The sequence below is a fragment of the Chinchilla lanigera genome, unplaced genomic scaffold (genome assembly GCF_000276665.1).
Source record: "Chinchilla lanigera isolate Chin_1 unplaced genomic scaffold, ChiLan1.0 scaffold00037, whole genome shotgun sequence".
Lineage (NCBI taxonomy): Eukaryota > Metazoa > Chordata > Mammalia > Rodentia > Chinchillidae > Chinchilla > Chinchilla lanigera.
In genome coordinates, this window is record NW_004955438.1 from 11,991,397 (window position 1) to 12,009,904 (window position 18,508).

Below are 18,508 nucleotides of genomic sequence, written 5' to 3' on the forward strand. Positions count from 1 at the left end.
GGGGCTTGGCACCAGCTCAGTATAATCAGGACATTTCTAATGTGGAGGGGTCCCTTGGAGAGGGTCATGTCTAACTTTTTCCACTCAAAAACACAATTATCTACCTCATAACTTTTAAATGCAAAAAAATTAAAAGAAATCTTGTGTTTATTTAAAAAGAATATTTTTTTGATACAAGGTCTCATTATGTAGCTCAGGCTGTCCTTGAACTCATGGGGATTCTCCTGCCTCAGTCTCCCAAGTGCTGGGATTGTAGGCATGTGCCACCATGCCCAGCTAAAAGAAAATTTAACCCTACTACCTAACCATAGTAGCATTGTGTAAACATTTCTTTTTGGGAAAACAAACAAAAGATAAACACATCTTAAAGATAAAAGCAAAAGAGAGGCTGGGGATTTAGCTCACTGGCACAGAACCTGCCTGGCAAGTGCAAGGTCATGAGTTCAATTCCCAGTACAGGAAAAAAACCAAAAAAAAAAAGGTAAAGGCAAAAGAGCAAAAGGAGGCATAAAACAAAATAAAAATGTCTTTCCATCCTGTCTGGGATCTTTTCTTCCTTTTTTATGTTTTTTCCCCAACAATAAGAACATACGAATATACACACACATATATACACATATATATGACTTGAAATTTTTTTTTTTGTTTGTTTGTTTTTTTTTGTTTTTCTCCGGTACTGGGAACCGAACTCATGACCTTGTGCTTGCCAGGCAGGCACTTTTGCCACTGAGCTAAATCCCCAGACCCTGACTTGAAATTTTTACATAAATAGTATTCCACTTTTCTGCAACTTCCTTTCTCACTTACTAAGGCAATAAAAGTTCTGAAACAAGAACACATACCATGCTACTTTCTAACTACATCATGATTTGGGGCAGGTTTTATAACTTCACTGCACCTTTTGATCTATAAAATTTAGGGATGGATAAGTTAGCACCTGTGCTGTAGTTTGGATATGAGATACCACCCCTCCCGCAGGCTCATATGTTAAAGGCCTGGTTTCCAGGCCACGTTGTTATTGCGAGTTAGAATCTTTTTTTTTTTAAAGGTACTAGGGATTGAATTCAGGGCTTTCACACTGAGCTAAACCCCAGGCTCTGTTTGTTTATTTATTTATTTATTTGTACATTTTGAGACAAGCTCTCACAAGGTCATTAAATTACCAAGGCTGGGCTTGAATTTGTGATCCTCCTGCCTCAACCTCCAAGACTGCTGGGATCACAAGCATGTGCCATTACACCCAGCCTAAGTGATGGAACCTCTAAGAGGTGTGGCCTTGTGGTAGGAAGTTAGGTCATTGGGAGTGTGCTCTAGGGACCTGGCCTTTTCCTGTCTTTCTTTTCTTTGCTTCTCTCCCACGAGTTGAACATCTTCCTCTGCCATGTGCTCCCAACTTGATGTGCTGTCTCACTACCAGCCCCAAAGCAACGGGACCAATTAACCATGGACTAAAACCTCCAAGACTGGGAGCCAATATAAACCTTTTCTCCTTCTAAGCTGATTATCTTCGTTCTTTCTTCCAGTAATAAAAAGACGTGAATTTCTTAGAAAGTAGATGTCACCCAATACATATGTAGTCATTACTTATTACCGTCATACTTTTGCCCTTTTCCCATATATCCTATCTAAATGCTTCCCAGTACGCCAACATAAATCATTAGTGGTGGGGGCTGAGGCCGTGTTCATTTGCTATCATCATCAAAAATAATATTAAGACACCTTCATTCACCAATTTTTAATACTTTGGTAAAAAAACCACAAACCCATAGGCTGTATTGTAAGGGTGAATTTGCCGAGTCTGTGGCCCATCATTTTGGTAGATGTTGTCCAACGCCCTGCCAAGACACTCTGCTAATGTATCCTGACACACAAAACTGAGCAAGAGTGTCTTCCAGCCTTTCTCCAGAATGGGATAATCTCAAAATTTGTTAAATCCAGACAAATAAACAGTGCTGCTTTTTGTTCTTATTGGAATCTCTTTTACATGTTGAACGAGATTTCGTCTTTAATTCACAGGTCAGAGGCAGAGGTACCCTAACTCTATCCAAGCCTAACCCTGAGCTAGTAACTAGCCCAGACAAGGTCAAGGTCAGATCTCTTGTCAGGACCACCCTGAGATGTCCAGAGCCACAGCACCAGGACGAGAGTGTGATGACCACTGACCAACCCTTCTCTCCTCCAGGACACGCTCCCCCTGGGGCGGCTGTGGGCTGCTCTAGTTAGTGTGTGTGCCTCCTGTGGGACCAGCAATCCCAGGGAACAGAGGGGTCTCAGCCTCATCATCAGCTCAGCACGTGGGGCTTCCCTGACCGAAAGGTCGCTACCCGCAGTTAGCAGGGAAACAAAGGCTTGCCTCCAAACTGGCTGACCTGCAAGGGCGTTGTCCTCCTGTTCATGTTATCTCCACCCGCTTCACAGTCTCAGAGCCAGGTGGCTCATCTGAAGACTAGGCCTTCCCATTCCTCCTCCTACGCTCTCTAGGAACCTGAATTTAAAAAAAAACAAACTGAGAAAGAAAGCTTCCAAGAGCAGAGAAAAGATCTGCTTCAGTTTCCCTCTAGGTGACCCCATCACCTCCCATGCATGAGCAGAGCAGGAGTTCAGGGAGCAGCACGGAGTGAGAGACAAAACACCCTTTGCAGCTGGCTCTGTATTTGATGATGCTGTAACCTCACTGCCTCCACCTACAGGATAGAAAGACAACTGCCTCAGTTTTCTATTGCTATAACAGAGTACTTGAGGCTGAGTAATTTAGGAAGCATAGAGGTTTATTTTGGATCATAGTTCTGGAGACTGGGAAATCCAAGGGCATAGTGGTGAAATCTAGTGAGAGCATGATAACTGAGGAGGTGAAAGGGTGAGTACATGAAAAGGTGGGCAAACGTGAGGGGCAGCCATACTTTAGAATAACCCACTCTCTCAGTAACTAATCCAGTCCCTGGGAGTGAGAACTCCCAAATGAAGAGCATTCATTTTCACAACAACCTAATCAGTGCTTAAACACCTCATCTTCAGCACCGCTACAATGGTGATTACATTTCAATATGAGTGTCAGCGGGAAAGCACCACAATCAAAGCACCAGGCCAATCTCGTCTGGCATGCAGGATTGCCCTGAGCGCAGGATGTTGTGCACATGGCGGTGCTTTGTAAACTGTAGATCGCAACACAAATGGGGGATCTTTGGTGAATGTCAGCGAGCTGGTTGCCACTGGCTTTTGCGCAGGAATATTGCCTTCTGAAGCCACATCCTTGGTTGTGCAAGGTCTGCCCCTGGTTGGAGATATTCCCGAGGCGTCTACCTGCCGCCCCAGCATCCCAGAACCAAATCAATCATCAACAACACAAACTGGGTTGTGGTTTCATACTGATTGTGCAAAAAAGTATTTTATAAACATCTATTTATATACCAGCTAGACTAGATGTCCAGCATCTCTTCATTCATTTAGCAGAATCAGGGAGCACAATTCCAATTAGTGGGACTGCTCAGCCAAGCGGTACTCATTGCATACTAGAATTAAAGGCAAAACCAGATATTCTGAAGGGAATCATTTTATGATCACTATGTATTTCTCCACTGCTTTGTAAAAGGAGAACACTGAACATAGTACAGCCTTTTCCTTTATCTCACTGCCACGGTCACACACTGATTATCCCACGGAGTCAGGAATCACAGGAACCTGTGGTACCATTCATGACTTTGGACTTTAAGTAAATTATTTAACCTCTTTGTCCTTAAGTTTCCTTATCTGTAAAATAGGAGTAGAATACAGAGTTAAGGCTGGGGTCTAATTCAGTGATAGCATGTGTGAGGCCTTGGGTTGAATCCCTGGCATGACAGAGAGAGAGAGAGAGAGAGAGAGAGAAGGGGGAGGGAGGGAGGGAGGGAAGGAAGGGAGAGGGAGAAAAAAGGAAAAGGAAAATAGTTAATTATGACTGTGGCCGCAATAAGAACACAAAACCAGCAACATCAACTTCAGTTTAGTACGTGGATTGGGAAATAACTATTTTGTCCTGAGATACTCTGTGTTCCTATTCCTGGCTATTTTCCAGATGGCTGAACTTGCCAGCTAAGTAAAGCCCTCTTGTGTGGACAAAAATTCCTTTACGGGCCTTGAAGAATATAACTAAGGTCCCAGTGGAACTTGTTATGCCAACAACCCAAGCCCAGTCCCAAGCATTCTGTTCTGATCAGGGAGACTTTCAGCAGGTGGCCTGGAGCAGCCTGGTGGAGACCCATGTAAATGAACACACAGAGCAGAGGCAAAGAATAGGGCTGGGATGTAGCTCAGTGGTAGAGCGCCTGCTTAGCAGTGTGAGTCCCTGGGTTCCCTTTCGAGCAAAATGTGAATGTGCACGCATGTGCGCGCACACACACACTCACACTTAGAAGAACTGAGGCAAGGAAATTAGAAGCTTCCTTGACGCTCACTGGTAAATGGAAACTTCCACCTTAATCATCAGAGACACGTGCCCAAACCAACCAAGGTTTGTCCCTATGAGAAAGGTGTAGATGCTCATTAAAACAAAGCAACAAACCAAAAAAACCCAAGATATAAAGAATGAATTAAAACCCCGGGACAGCCTACAGTGAATACGCAGAAAGGGAAACGATGGAACAGATTCCAGAATCTGTGTCTTGGCAGAGCTTAGAAATGACCATCTGGCTGGCCAGGAAGGGGAAGGCCAGGGCCCTCCACAGGAGGCCTTGCACACATGACACGCACACCGAATGCTTGTTGTAGTGGCTTACTTGTGTGGAGGTGGAGTTAGGGTGGGCTAGGAGCCAGAGCCACCCTTTGGTTCAGTCTCTAGAGAGATAGGACTGAAAAAATTGAATGCCTCTTCTTGAGGAGATTAGCTCATTTTCCTCAGAAGGGTGGAGGGGATTCTTTCATCCATTTTGTTTACTTGCTTCCTTTGATCTTGGTTTCTAGATTCCTATCTGTGGCACTGGGCTAGTTATAAATATGGCAGCTGCCTCCTTAGCGTACCCAGATGTATTGCCCTGAAGTTAAGTGAGGTCACGTGACTAGTTGTGGACAAAATAATGCGAGTGGAAGTGGCCTGTCACAACTGGGCAACTTGAAGAGCCAGCACACACCTCACCACTGTCTCTTTTCCTCCAGCGGTGGTGATGGGAACATTCGTCTGTCTCCCTCCAGGAGAAAGAACAAACATGACACGGGGCCATGTCCCCAGCCAATCTTCACCAGATAGGTAGAGTAAGCAAGAACCAAAGCATCATTATTTTATGCCACTGAGTTTTGGAACTGTCTGTTACCCATGGCCTGACCAAGCTTGAGTGGCACATACAACTTGGCCGCCAGGAAGTAACCTTCTTCCAAATTTGTAATTAACTGTCAAGTGTTCAATTCCGTTAAAATAGACTGTGCCCCCATAGAGTTCATAGTGCTAGGTACTCAGCTGTTCTTTAAAGATGTGGGGATGACTTTTAATTATGAGGAGCCAACCTCCTTTCTAAAAGGTAAATTAGGAAGAACCAGAGCTCTATAACCCCATAACCCCAAACCCCTCTGTGAGGCTAATTTACCCCAAGTCCTTTCTTGAGTCCAGTACACATGGTGACAGGTGCAAAGGCCAGTGATTAAAACCTGCTCCAAAAGCTTGGCCACCAGGGCAGGAGAAGGCCATCATTTTCATAAATTTCAATCTCTGATGCGGAAAGTTTCCTCTGTGATACTTCTGATTAACAGATGTGTTCATCCTCTCAGAAGTCAGTCTGGGCTGGTCAAATGGGAATGTCTTTATTTTATTTATTTTGCTTTATTTTGCCTGTGTCTTAGTTACTTGTCGCTCGTTCCTGAGACAAAATACCAGCCGCCCAAAATTAAGGAAGGAAAGGTTTGTTTAGCTCACAGTTTGTAGAGGTGTCAGTCCATAATCAGCTGGCTCCAAGGCAGCGTGGTATGGCACAAGGGCAACAGTTCATGGTGGCAGAAGAGAGCAAAAGCAACAAGAGCAAAGTGGAGGGAGGGCAAGCCTTTTCCCCATTACACTCTGTTTAATCCATAGTTTCAAAATGCAGCTCTGGGGGCTGGGGATATAGCTCAGTGGCACAAGTGCCTGCCTGGCAAGCGCAAGGTCAAGAGTTCGATTCCTGGTACCAAAAAACAAAACAAAACAAAAAAAAGTGCAGCTCTAAACATCACTGTGAGTTGACACCCAACACAGCCAGGTTCAATCCCATTTTCCTGTGCCTCTAAATGCAGATTTCAAGTTATCAATTTCATGTGTACATAAAACATGAGTGTAGGATAAAACTTGTACTCATACTCCCCTACACTAAAAAATAACCCACAAGGTAAGTTTCCCATACCAAGATACATTAAAACAAATGTGTCTGACACACTTGATGCAATCTAGCAGCATCAGCTAAGCTGTGACCAATAAAATCTTCATCATACCTGCAGACTACACCCCACGGACACAGAGGCTGTTTACACAAATCCACTGATTCCATCATTGCAGGTCAGATTTATTGTTCCACCCATTATTACTTTTTCACTTATAAATCAAGACCAACCTATTTATTTTAGCCACCAAAATAACTATGCCATGATCTACTTTCTGACACGGCTAAAATTACCAGATCAGAATCAACAGTGATGAATCAATAAAATGCTCAGACATAAATAAGACTAGGGCAAGTATAAACAACCAGTTGGATATCAAAACCAAAGGACCTGCCTCTCTCTGCAGCCTCTCACTCCGAGCCCTATGGTTTATACCTACGGTCTCATTTCCCAAGGTGCCCAGGGCCAGTCTCTAAGAACCTTGATGTATGTGTGGCAGAACCACTTGGATGTAATAGTCAATTAAATTATTAATGAAAGAACTGTACAAATAAAAGCATCGTGCTCTTCTATGCACTAATAATTATTATCGTAAGCAATACAAATTGAATAATAAGAATCATCGGGGCAGTTCAGTGATAAGCTAACAATTTCCAGCAATCAGACCAAACATCTCTGCTCAAGCTGTTTAACAAAATAAATAGCAGCTTGTTGACATTTTTGTTCAGTTAAGCACACAGACATCCAGAGGCTACGTTTGTGTCCCAGGTAGAAGAACCAAGAAAGAAATGGAGTCTGAATGATACAAAAGTAGAATCAGTTTTAAGGGTGGTGATTTAGACATGTCCTTACTATAAGGACACATGAAATGCTATAAAGTGCACCCAGAATCCAATGATATAGTTTATTTATTTATACATACACACAAGTGTATATATAGGTGTACATATTTCCATGTAGATACGCATTATATGGATTTAAATAAGTATAATATTTCAGTTACATTATGTGGAGAATAAATTTACATGCTGTAATAATAACAAGCCATCACTGTGTAGAAGTCATTACCAAGCACCTACCTACCCATGATGCAGGCACACACCATGCCCAATAAACGGACCATTTCCTTGATTACTTTGTAACCTTCTGATCTGGACACTTAAGAATCACAGTCCTCCCACAGAATTTAGTACTGCCCAGTTCTCTACCAGTTCACCCAAGACCCAAGACAGAGTCAGCAGAGGACTTGTCATCTACCAGCTCAAACTAATCACAGGGAAAGCTGACAAAACTCTAATTGGTGAGTAGTTCAGACCCTCTAGTAGCTTCTATGACCAATGTCTTTTTGTTCACCTGGAAAACTATGCCCCACTATGAAGTAATCATAGCCCTTGGTAGTCAGGGGAGGGAGGAGGCAAAGGCAGCGAAGTTTCCTTTAGTCCAGCAGGACTAACAAGCTTGTACAGTGGCATCTCAAACACACACGCCTTGTACTAGGTCCAACCATTCAGAGGCCATTGGACTGGACTCTGGGGTAATACGCCCTCTCCAAAGGCTTCTCTTATAGCCAGGTGTGGTGGTGCATGTCTGTAATTCCAGCACTCGGGAGGCCGAGACAGGATGATCACCATGAGTTCAAGGCCAGCTTGGGCTACATACTGAGACTCTGTCTAAAACAAAACAAAACAAAAAAAACCCCAAATGCCTCTTTCTTCTTTTGTGACATATTTGAAACCACTCTTTCACAAAAGGTGTCAACTTCAAAACAGCGCTTCTTCTTCTGTCTCCCCAGAAGATGGCCCTGTTCTAACCTCCAGCTGATCCTCTCAGTCTAGCCCTGTCCTCCTAAACCTCCACATTCTCACTTGGACTATGAAAATGGTGCTCTGAGCCCTGAGTACAGCTGAGTTGGGACCCAGCTGACTTGTCCCTAAGTTAATGCTCCCGGATCCACTTGGGTGTTCATATGCATACCCCAGAGTGAGTAAACTTAACATGACACATACTTATACGCCTTCATGGGGAACAGGAGACAGGCAGTTCATTCGCGCAATATCAAGTTACACGTGGCAGTGGGGAAGCACGGGCCCCCTCTGCCCTTGCAGCAGTTGGGTGGGCTAGATGCCACTCAGGAGAGAAACGTGTGACGATGGAGTCCGAAGGCAGAGGGTTATGAACGGACACCTCCTCATCTTTGCAAATGCTTGCCCCCCTGCCCAAGTCAGGAAGAAAGTCTTAATTGCTGGTATGTCTCTAATGCTTGCTAATCTTCTTTTTAATAAGAAGGATAAATCACAGGCTTCAGACCTCCAGTAAAGAGTAGCAGGAGCCAGGAAAGAGGGTAGAGAAGGAGGCGATCACAGCACCAAGAAGAAGCAAGAGAGCCCCAGAGGCCACATCTTTATTTACATAGCAATAAAATTTCAGAAGTACGGTTCATGCATTGCTTAATGATAGGGACATATTTATTAGGCGGTTTTGTCCATCTGTGGACATCATAGACTATACATTCACACACCTAGCTGGTGTAGACAACCACAGGCTAGGCTCTGTGGTGTAGCCTGCTCTTAGCCTACAGATCTGCACATTGTGTGATTATGCTGAAACTCTAGGCAATGGTAACACATTGCTGAGCGCCTGTGTGTCTGTGCACATCTATACCCAGTAAAGGTACAGTAAGAATGCTAAGCAAGAGGAATTTTTCAGTTCCATACCGTCTCATGGCATATGTGGTCCATCACAGACCAAAGCACCCACATGTAGAACATGACGGTAGTTTTGAGGACAGGTGTACATTGCTGACTTTTATTTTGCCAAGTAAGGATATTGAACTCATTACCTTGAATTTATCTTTCTCACCTTACAGTGGGGGAATGACTCCTCTTTGAACACTTGTCTGTGCATATTTGTTTAACGTCTGTTCTGTTAGATCATCAGCTCAAGCAGAGGACCTTGAAATTCCTCTATCTTCCACACTGGAGGCTCCCAGGTGTCTAGAAACCTCTAAAACAAGCCAGACTGGATTTGTAGTTTGTTTTTGTGGGGTGGGGTTCAAAGCCAGGGCCTCACACAGGCCAGGCAAGTGCTCTACCCCTGAGCTACATCCCAGCCCCGGTGGATCCCCAGTGTGATTACTTCATCCTCTTCTCAAGAATGTTTTACATCTGGTTATCTTCTTTCAGGGAATTTCTGTGAAACATGGAAAGTATCATGGAGTCATCTCCAAAAACAAAAACAAGCCCTCTCCCTAAGCAAATCAACACGTTCCAGGTAAGATTCATTTCAACCTGGATAAGAGGGCAGCGTATATGCTTCTAATGGAAAGGAGGTAGACACACTTTCAGCCTGGAGGCCGATGCCAGTAGCCAAGAACACTCGGGGAAGGATGGGCACACCTTGCTGCGTGGGCAGAAGCAGCCGAAGGAGCCGACGGCCGGGCTGTCCACCACACCCCTCTTGAACCTACTCGCCAGCAAGCCCCAGTGACTCTCTAAGGAAACCGATTTGCAGGCTCCAGGCCAGAGCCAGGCCTTGCAGCAACAAAGGATTTAGATCAGCTTCATTTCTGAGTTCCTGGAAGACAAAGACCATGGATACGGAAGTGGTCTGACAGCACCCACTTGCCGTGTGTAAATAGGCATCTAGTCCATTTTTGTAATGGCAATCGTGACAATGTTGCAAAGAACAATGGGAGGAAAAACTCTGAGGCAGACATAAAATAATCAGACTCCCTTATCCCGCAAGAACAGGCTCTCCGGCCTCTTCGTTTCTTGTAAACAGCTCACAAAGGGCCTTAAACACCAAGGGCTGTTTGTTGAATGAACAAGTGAATGAATTCTCATATTCACCTTGTTATCTTTGGGCACACAGAACCAAGCGATTTAGACATCTTTTCAATGAAGTCTCATTTAAATGAAAGCTATGTTTTAATTTCACTTAACAATTATCAGTCCAGACCATACTTCTTAGGTAACAACAACTAGGAGAGTAATTTTAGGACCTATCAAAGAATGTTTGCTATCTGCTGAAGACCATGCTAAGTGCTTTATAAGAATTATCTAAGCTGGGCAGAGTGGTGCACACCTGCAATTCCTGCTACTCTGAAGGCTGAGACAGGAGGATTACAAGTTTGAGACCAACCTGAGCAACTCAGCAAGACCCTGTCTCAAAATAAAAGAAAAAATTAAAAGGACTGGGGATATGGCTCATGGCTGTGCTTGCCCCTGGGTTCAGCTCTAGTACTGCAAAAACAAAACAAAAAAAACAATCAAAACTTCTCATTCTCTCACCATCTCTATTAGGTAAGTATCATTAATCCCATTTTATAGATGGGGAAATGGAGGCTCAAAAATGATATCCAAGGTCTTCTACCTCACAATGCCTGGTGGTCTCCTCTGGGATCCACTGGCTCAACTTGGGGATCTTGGATCACTTCACGAAAGCCAACCCTGCTGTAAGTGACAGCTTTTAAGGTCCATGACCTTTAATGGCACTGATAAAAGCCCAGGCCATCATTTCTCCCTCCAAGTCAGTCAGGTTTTCATTCAGGCTGTGTGTCTCTGTCAGGAGCTCAGGCCCCAGCCCTCAGGCCATGGCTCTGGGACCGCTGAGGTCCCCAGTTCAAGGCCATCCTCTTACCTAACCGCAGTTCCCTCAGGGTAGAGAGTGCAATTCCAAAATGGCTTAGGATGAGCCTGAGCTGGGAGCTGCTTTAAATAAAGCGAGCTTTCCAGAATCACAAACCCTCCTGTGTGACAGACTTGGGGGTGACAAAGGGGCCAACCCCGTCCCCCTACTGTGCCAACGTCTTGCTTTGTGACTTCTTGTACCCTGTTTCCTAATAGGTGGAATTTAAACTCATCTACCTCACAAAAATGACATGGCAACCAACTGAGAAAGTAAAAACACTTTGTGAACAATTAAATGCCTTCTAAAAGGAAGTGGCTAATGTCATACCATTCCCAAATCGTACAGAGTCTGAAAAATTTCAGCAGCACTTATGAGGCCAAGGTGTACATCCAGGAACTCTCCTGTGACATGTGTGCGGGTCCCAGTTTCATGAGATGTTTCAGGGAAACACCTAGAACCACCATCAAAGGTGCTCACTGGCAGCTAATAGGAAAACTCCCTGAAGGTCTATGAATCAGTTCTTGGGAGAGTCTTTCATTTTGTTTTGTAACATTTGGCGTTCACTTATGACTCAAGCATAACTTTCTCCAGTAATAAGTAACTAAGACCTGAGATTAATTATCTGATTTCAATGACTTGTTTGCATTCCACACTGTAAGGGTGCTAGAAGAGCAGGGATGTGGCACTGGCTATTCTAAATGAGTTCCAGTGTCTGAACAGTTTATCATCACTAACACAGAGTTCCAGCCTCCTAAGAATTCTCTTGTCCTTCAGAATGGCTTGCATGATGAGAACATCACAGAAACCATATCTATCTATCTGTCTGTCTATCTATCTATCCATTTATCTATTTAGCTATCATCTATCCATTTACCTATCCAGATATCCATCTATCTACCCATCCATTTATCTATTTATCATCTATCCATTTACCTATCTATCTAGATATCCATCTACCTATCTGTCATCTGTCCATTTACCTATCTATCTAGATATGCATTTATCTATCTATCTATCTATCTATCTATCTAGATATCCATCTCTACCTATCATCTATTTTTCTGACATTACTAGGGATTGAACCCAAAGGTTTGTGCATTCTAAGAACCAAGCACTCTACCACTGAGCTCTATGCCCAGCCCTGCAGGAAACCACACTGAGTTGAGTTTGCTGACTGCCGGCTCCAGCTATCTCTGCTTCTGGAGACATCGGACTCCATCTGTAACAGGGGTCTCTTTTTTTCCTTGCCACAGTCTCTCATTTTCTCCATTGTATTCATTCAGAGGGGGGAAAAAGACCTCATAAATGTCATTTCATATTCCAAGCAATTTGCCATAGGCAACTACACCATTACTTTGTACAAATAAATTTACATAAATCATTATTAGAATGTTTTATCTTGGCAACATTATTTGGTTCCCAGAGCACAAATTAAATGCATGCTTAAAGCAGAATATTTTAAAGTTATTCCTATATTGTTTATGAGACAGGATTAGAAATTTCCATCTAATTTTTCTCTCATAATGGAATTCCTTTAGTTTTCTTTGTACATTTCGAAACCGCGTGTATAATTTTCTGGGGGGTTTCTTGAAGTAAGCCATGAACTAGATGACTGTCGTGTGGGTCTCATTTTTCAGCAACTGCTGCCTTTGATTTCATGGGTTTGGGTTTGAAGACTGATTAGGAAAGCAGGGAACCAGGGAAATGACAATATACAGCCGGTCCTTTGAGCAGATGACTTTTTGTTTGCTATTATTCTGCAAGCTAACCGGTCTTTGATTGTGGCTGGGCTCTATTAAAAAAGAAAATAGGTTTGTAAATAACCCCCTGAACTTTGTTTCTCCTCCCTGTTTGGGTTGGGACGGCGACTGGATTAACATAACAGCACCCGGCAAATCTTCGATGGTTTGAGTTTTACTCTGCCCCATATTTCAAAATAACACACTCCCCCTTGTATATAAAATGCAATGTCCGGGGGCTGGGGATATAGCTCAGTGGCCCAAGCACCTGCCTGACAAGCGTAAAGTTGTGAGTTCGATTCCCAGTACCAAAAAGAAAACCAAAACAACAACAAAAAAAAAATCCAAAAAATGCAATGTCCAGTTTTAAAACAAGCTGCACTTGTCAGTGTCAGGGTGGGGAGTGGTGGGAAAGGACAGAATGGGAAGTCTGCCCCGGTCCTGCTATCATGGCCCTGTAGAATTACCCAGGGACCCAACACCTGATTTTCTCATTGGTGTCAGGAAGAGCTGGACCTACCACACAGGGGTGCCTCTTCCTAGCTGTATGTGGCCTGAGAACAGATTCTCAGGCCACTGTCAGAGAAGTGGGGTGCCATGTGGCCAGGGGTGCAATCCCTGAAAGGGTGAGCACGCAGTCCCATGGACTACTTGAAAGCATGGAGTCGTACGGGCCTGGGTTCAAATCAAAGCCACTCACTAGCTGTGTGAATGTCAGCAGTGCAAAGCTTTCTGCTTCTCTGTTACTCTTTTTTTGAGGGGAGGGGTCAGTACTGGGGACTGAACCCAGGACCTTCACACTGAGCAACTCTCCCAGCCCTTTTGTTTTTTTGGTTTTTTTTTTTGGTTTTTCTCCGGTACCGGGAACCGAACTCACGACCTTGCGCTTGCCAGGCAGGCGCTTTGCCGCTGAGCTAAATCCCCAGCCCTCCCAGCCCTTTTGTATTTTTTATTTTGAGATAGGACCTCACTAAGACACTAAGTTGCCAAGGCTGGGATCAAATTTGCAATCCTCCTACCTTGGCCTCCTACACTGCTGGGATTACAGGAATGCACTACAGCACCTGGCTCTTATCATACCTTTTCAGGCGTTTTCAGACATGGTATTTGACTCTTTCAAAAACTCTGGAAAAATGTAGGACTGGATTAAGTATCCTTTGACAATAAGCAAACAAAGGCACAGAATAAACACAGGTTTTCGTACAGTGATCCAGTGTTGCAGGGCAGAGGGACCCATACACCCTCCAGTACTTCCCAGTGGGAGATGCGGTCATGTTCCTCATTCTGGTCAATGGACTGTGGATGTGGAAGCAGCCTGAGTCCTTTCTACTCTATGACATTTAAGAATAGGTGCAAGGGGGCCAGGGACATAGCTCAGTGGCACAGCGCCTGCCTGGCAAGCACAAGGTCCTGAGTTTGATTCCTGGTACCAAAAAAAAAAAAAAAAATAGGTGCAAGTTCTCAAGTCTTCTTTCACATGTTGCACCAACCAGGAAGCCACACAATCCAACTCTGGGTGGTGGGGCATTAACTCTTGTTCAATTAAGCCCTTAAGCCTTGAGATGTACTTTTTATCCTGGTACTGTATCCTACAGCCTTCCTGGCTCAGCCAGGTAGTAAAATTAGAACATACATCCCCAGCCATAGTTTTCAGTTAATGCTGCTGGTCCACTTACCATATTTTGGAACCACTGAAGTTTAAGCCCTAGCTAAACGCTATTTAGAACCAACAGTGTATATTATCATACCTGGCTATAGATCCATGACCCAGGAATTTGTCAGCAATGCAGAATCTTAGGCTCCAATTCAGACCTACTGAATCAAAATCTGCCTCTTAGCAAGGTTCCCCATGTGATTTGTTTGTGCAATAAAGTTTGAGCGTCTTCCTTTAGGCTATTTACAACATCATAAATGCTCTGTTGATACCACTGAGATTTCACAAGGTTTAAGGCATGGGAAAAGAGAAAGTCCTAAAGAAATTAGACTCCAAGGTACTTATTATAATCTGTCTGGTAGGCTATGGTCAATCTGGTCAAATTCAAACTTGCTTAGATGAAGTCAAATCTGTATCACTGAGAAAAATATTTTTTCATGATTTCCTTAATTCCAGAGGAAATTAAATATGTGTTTATTCTGTTGTACCTAGGCCCTGAGATTTGGAATTTACTTTTCACCCAAGTATTTTGTAGTCATACCTAGCTCAGCCAATTAGTAACGTTAAACCCGTATCTCTAACTTTCACCATAGTTTTCATTCAATAGGATATAAAATCCTAGCAGGCTGGCAGACAGACACCAAGATTAAATGTCGTAGCTTACTCATAGTAAGACTTCATGTTTACTGGATTTAAAACCAAGTATTTACTTGATTTGAAATAAAATAGCTCACATCAGCACCACGGGGAAAAAACAGTTATATAATTCAAGGTTCATTTTTAATTTGGTGCTGATTTGTTTCAACATTTAGGATAATCCAAGACTTCTGGATGGCTCCTTTTAGGAGAAATACTGTATCTGAGTTCTTGAAATGCAATAGCCCCAATGACTTAGCTTGATTTAATTGAAGATTAAAGAGAGAAATGGGAAAATGGAACTAGAGTGTGATCAATTCACTATCTCAGCCTAAGAAATCCATCCCTTCCTCTTGATCCTGTTTGAATCCTATTCATCCTTCAATCCTATTTCTTTAATGGGGAAAAAGTCTCACACCTTAAAGTTTGCAAATGCTTATGTCACAGAACTGCCTATGCCAGGGGTCGGCAAACTTCTGTATGAGGCCAGTTGATGAATAATTTATGGTTTCTGTTGCAGCTATTGAATTCTGTCACTGTAGTACGCAAGTTGCCTTTGACAATCCAGAAGTGAATGAACACAGCTGTGTTCCAATAAAACTTTATTTAGAGATGTTGAAATTTGAATTCCATCAAATTCTCGTGAAGCACAAAATGTTACACTTCTTCTAGAACTTTCCAACCATTTAAAAATGTCAGAATCCTTCTTAGCCTGTCTGTCATGTACCAACAAGCAGTGGGCTGCCCTCAGCCAGTGGGCCTAGTGTAGTTTGCTAAGCCCCAGCCAAGGCTTAGAAAAAGTGGGACAGCTCTCATTAGGCAATGAGTTCCATGGGAAGGGAACACGAATATTGCTATTCTAGTTCTTCCACTTCCTTCTGGCTGGTGACTGGGGCTGTGATTCCAGCAGGCCGGAGCTCCTCAGTCAGAAAGGGACTGCATTCTTGGGCCCAGTACACTCAGGCAGGCACAGAGTGGCCACGGCACCAGCCCACTAGAAAAGTGAGCACCTCAGCTGGCAGCGCTAATGCCCTTAAGACCCTGCTTTAGGCACTGCTGCTTTAACCAGCTTGGTAGAAAGCAACAATGAAAAAGAACCAGGTATGGGCAGGATGTAGCGCACCACTCCCAAATTAATCAGAGCACCTGGTTCCGTATCCCTGACTGTGGCCCCACATTTGGCCTTGAGACTCTCCTACATTCAGCCTTTCAAAACTTACTAGAGATGTCTTCCTCATCAACTTACAAACAAACTCATGTTGCTGGCTTCCTACCCTGCAGCTGTACTTCCCAGCTCACCATCAAAGCTTGCGAGCACCAGGTACTGATCTCATAGTCTCTGGTGCGTCCCTGGGCCTCGTCAAGCCAGGAATGTAAGGCAGTGCTGGGAGGGGGTGGAGGCAGCCGTGCAGAGAAGAGTAAGTACGAGGTAGAAAGGCAGGGCTAGGGTGTGGAGGGGCCCAGAGAGGCTGAAAAGACCAGCAAGGCAGCAGCCAAGTCAGGGCTGGCAACAGTGGCCACTGTCCTCAGAAAGACACTCCAGCTAAGGCCCCTTTGTAACAGGGCAGGTGGCGATTCTCGGGTGCTCTACTCCACCAGCCTTAAGGGACCTGGGCCCTCAGGCTCTGACTCTGGTTGAGACCAAGGATCACGGTCCTCCAAACACTGTGATTCAGGCAGCGAGGGCCTTGCCACCTGGCTCACAGAGGGCTCATTCCCACCTTCCCACCAAGGCCCTCACCATGGCCATGTCACCATCCTCCTCCCTCTACCTGGCCACATGATCAGTGGAGACAAAGCCGCTTGAGACCCTTCTTGGCCCATGAATTCTTCCCTAACTATATTAGTCCCAATCTGGAAGTTTGTCATTTCCCTGAAGAGAGGGAGAAGGTGCCCATTCCCACTCTAACCTGGGCCCAGTGATCACCATGTTGTACTTGTGACTCTTTGGCAAGACCATGAGCTCCCTGCGGACAGGTACAAATCTTTTTTTTTTTTTTTTTTGACCCCCATCTATCCCAAGAGCACATAACATATTCAATAAGATTTACTGAATACAACTAAAAGACATAACATTAGAAAGATTAATACAATTAAAATATGATATTATGGGAAAGAAGCTAATTTAGAGGCATAAGTTTCTGTAGGAAAATTCCCAGCACTGTTCTGGTTGCTTTGTGCATCGAAGACACACACCAGAATTTTAAATAAAAATGTGATTCAATGTTTTCAATCATCTTAATGTCTAAATTGGATTGACCACATTGTCAGTCTGATCAGCTGCATGAACTGATCATTAAGATTGGGAGGAGGAAGGGAGGATGCCAATGGATGGAGAAGCAATCAATTTGGCATTTGCATTTAAATATAGCTTCGGTATTTCATTTATTCAATGTAATAATCTAGGTAAGGCGCGTGAGGCTGGGGAAGGGAAGGTACGGTGGGATTACCTGAGTCAGAATGGGTCCAGGAAGCCGAGGTCAGCATCGCTCCTCCTCCGTCACAGAAGGGACAAAGAGGCTTCCGTCATCATAGAACGATGCTTCCAGAGGCTGGTGGGAAGAAGCAGAAGGAAGAGCAGATTAGAGCAGAGGTGCAGAAAGCCCTAGCAGCCACAATGGATGCCCTCGCTGGCCTGACCCTAGAAAATGACCCACTTCAGTGAAAGAGTCAATTGCAACAGTACCTCTTTATTTCTTGGATAGTTACTGAAGGACTGAATCTTTCAGGATAAAGTGTTTTTAAAACTGCCTCGCAGGGCATAAGAGGACACAGATATCTGAAAATACATGCCATAGATACTGTGAGATTATGTGATTTTTACTGCAACTGCCATTGAGACGTTTGTGAGATCATTTTCTTTTACTATAGCTGCTTCTGAAACACTTGTTTCTATAAAGGGAAAACACCAGTGCGCTAACAAGCATTCAAGGCCAGTGGTCCGCCCTATGCCAGCCTTGATCTGCTGGGTAGACCAAGTATACAGGCTGCAGAGTCAGTGATTCTCTATTCTATTGTAAAGTGAAATCGCTCTGGTTCTAATCCTGGGGACTAGCTCACTAAAGGGGCTTCAATTTATTGGGTCATAGTTAACCAATAATATTGCAAAATAGGAAAGTTGGTACATGAACTCAATTACACAATAATTTTTTATTATTTAGCTCAAGCTTCAAAGATGACAAGAAATAAACTCTAATAAAAAAATGGTATTATCCTATGGTATTCTATAATATTGCCCTACGAGCTCGACCTATCAGTGTAAGAATGCCAGGAAATAAATTCATTCAATCTGTGGTACTCAAAGTGAGGTCCCTAAACAACATAAATACTGCCTGAGAGCTTGTTAGAAAAGAAAACTCTTGGCTCAGAGCCAGGATACTGAATCAGAATATCTGGAAGGGGAGCCCAGAGATCTGTGTTTTCACCAGCCCTACAAGTGATTCTGATACAGCCTGTTCACTTATCCATTCAGACAAAGACATTTACCCTGCTGTAAAAAATTATCCTACTTTACTTTGTGTTTAAGCTCCAATTA

At 43.8% G+C, this 18,508-nt stretch overlaps 1 protein-coding gene across 2 annotated transcripts in view; it reads right to left on the minus strand.

The window, feature by feature from the left end:
• Foxn3 (forkhead box N3) overlaps positions 1-18,508 on the minus strand; it is a 405,623-nt gene that overhangs the window by 270,834 nt on the left and 116,281 nt on the right. For both annotated transcript variants that reach the window (XM_005390273.2, XM_013517169.1), the window contains exon 2: positions 17,424-17,525. The gene's annotated coding sequence lies outside the window, so the exon portion shown is untranslated. The remainder of the gene's footprint in view (positions 1-17,423; positions 17,526-18,508) is intronic.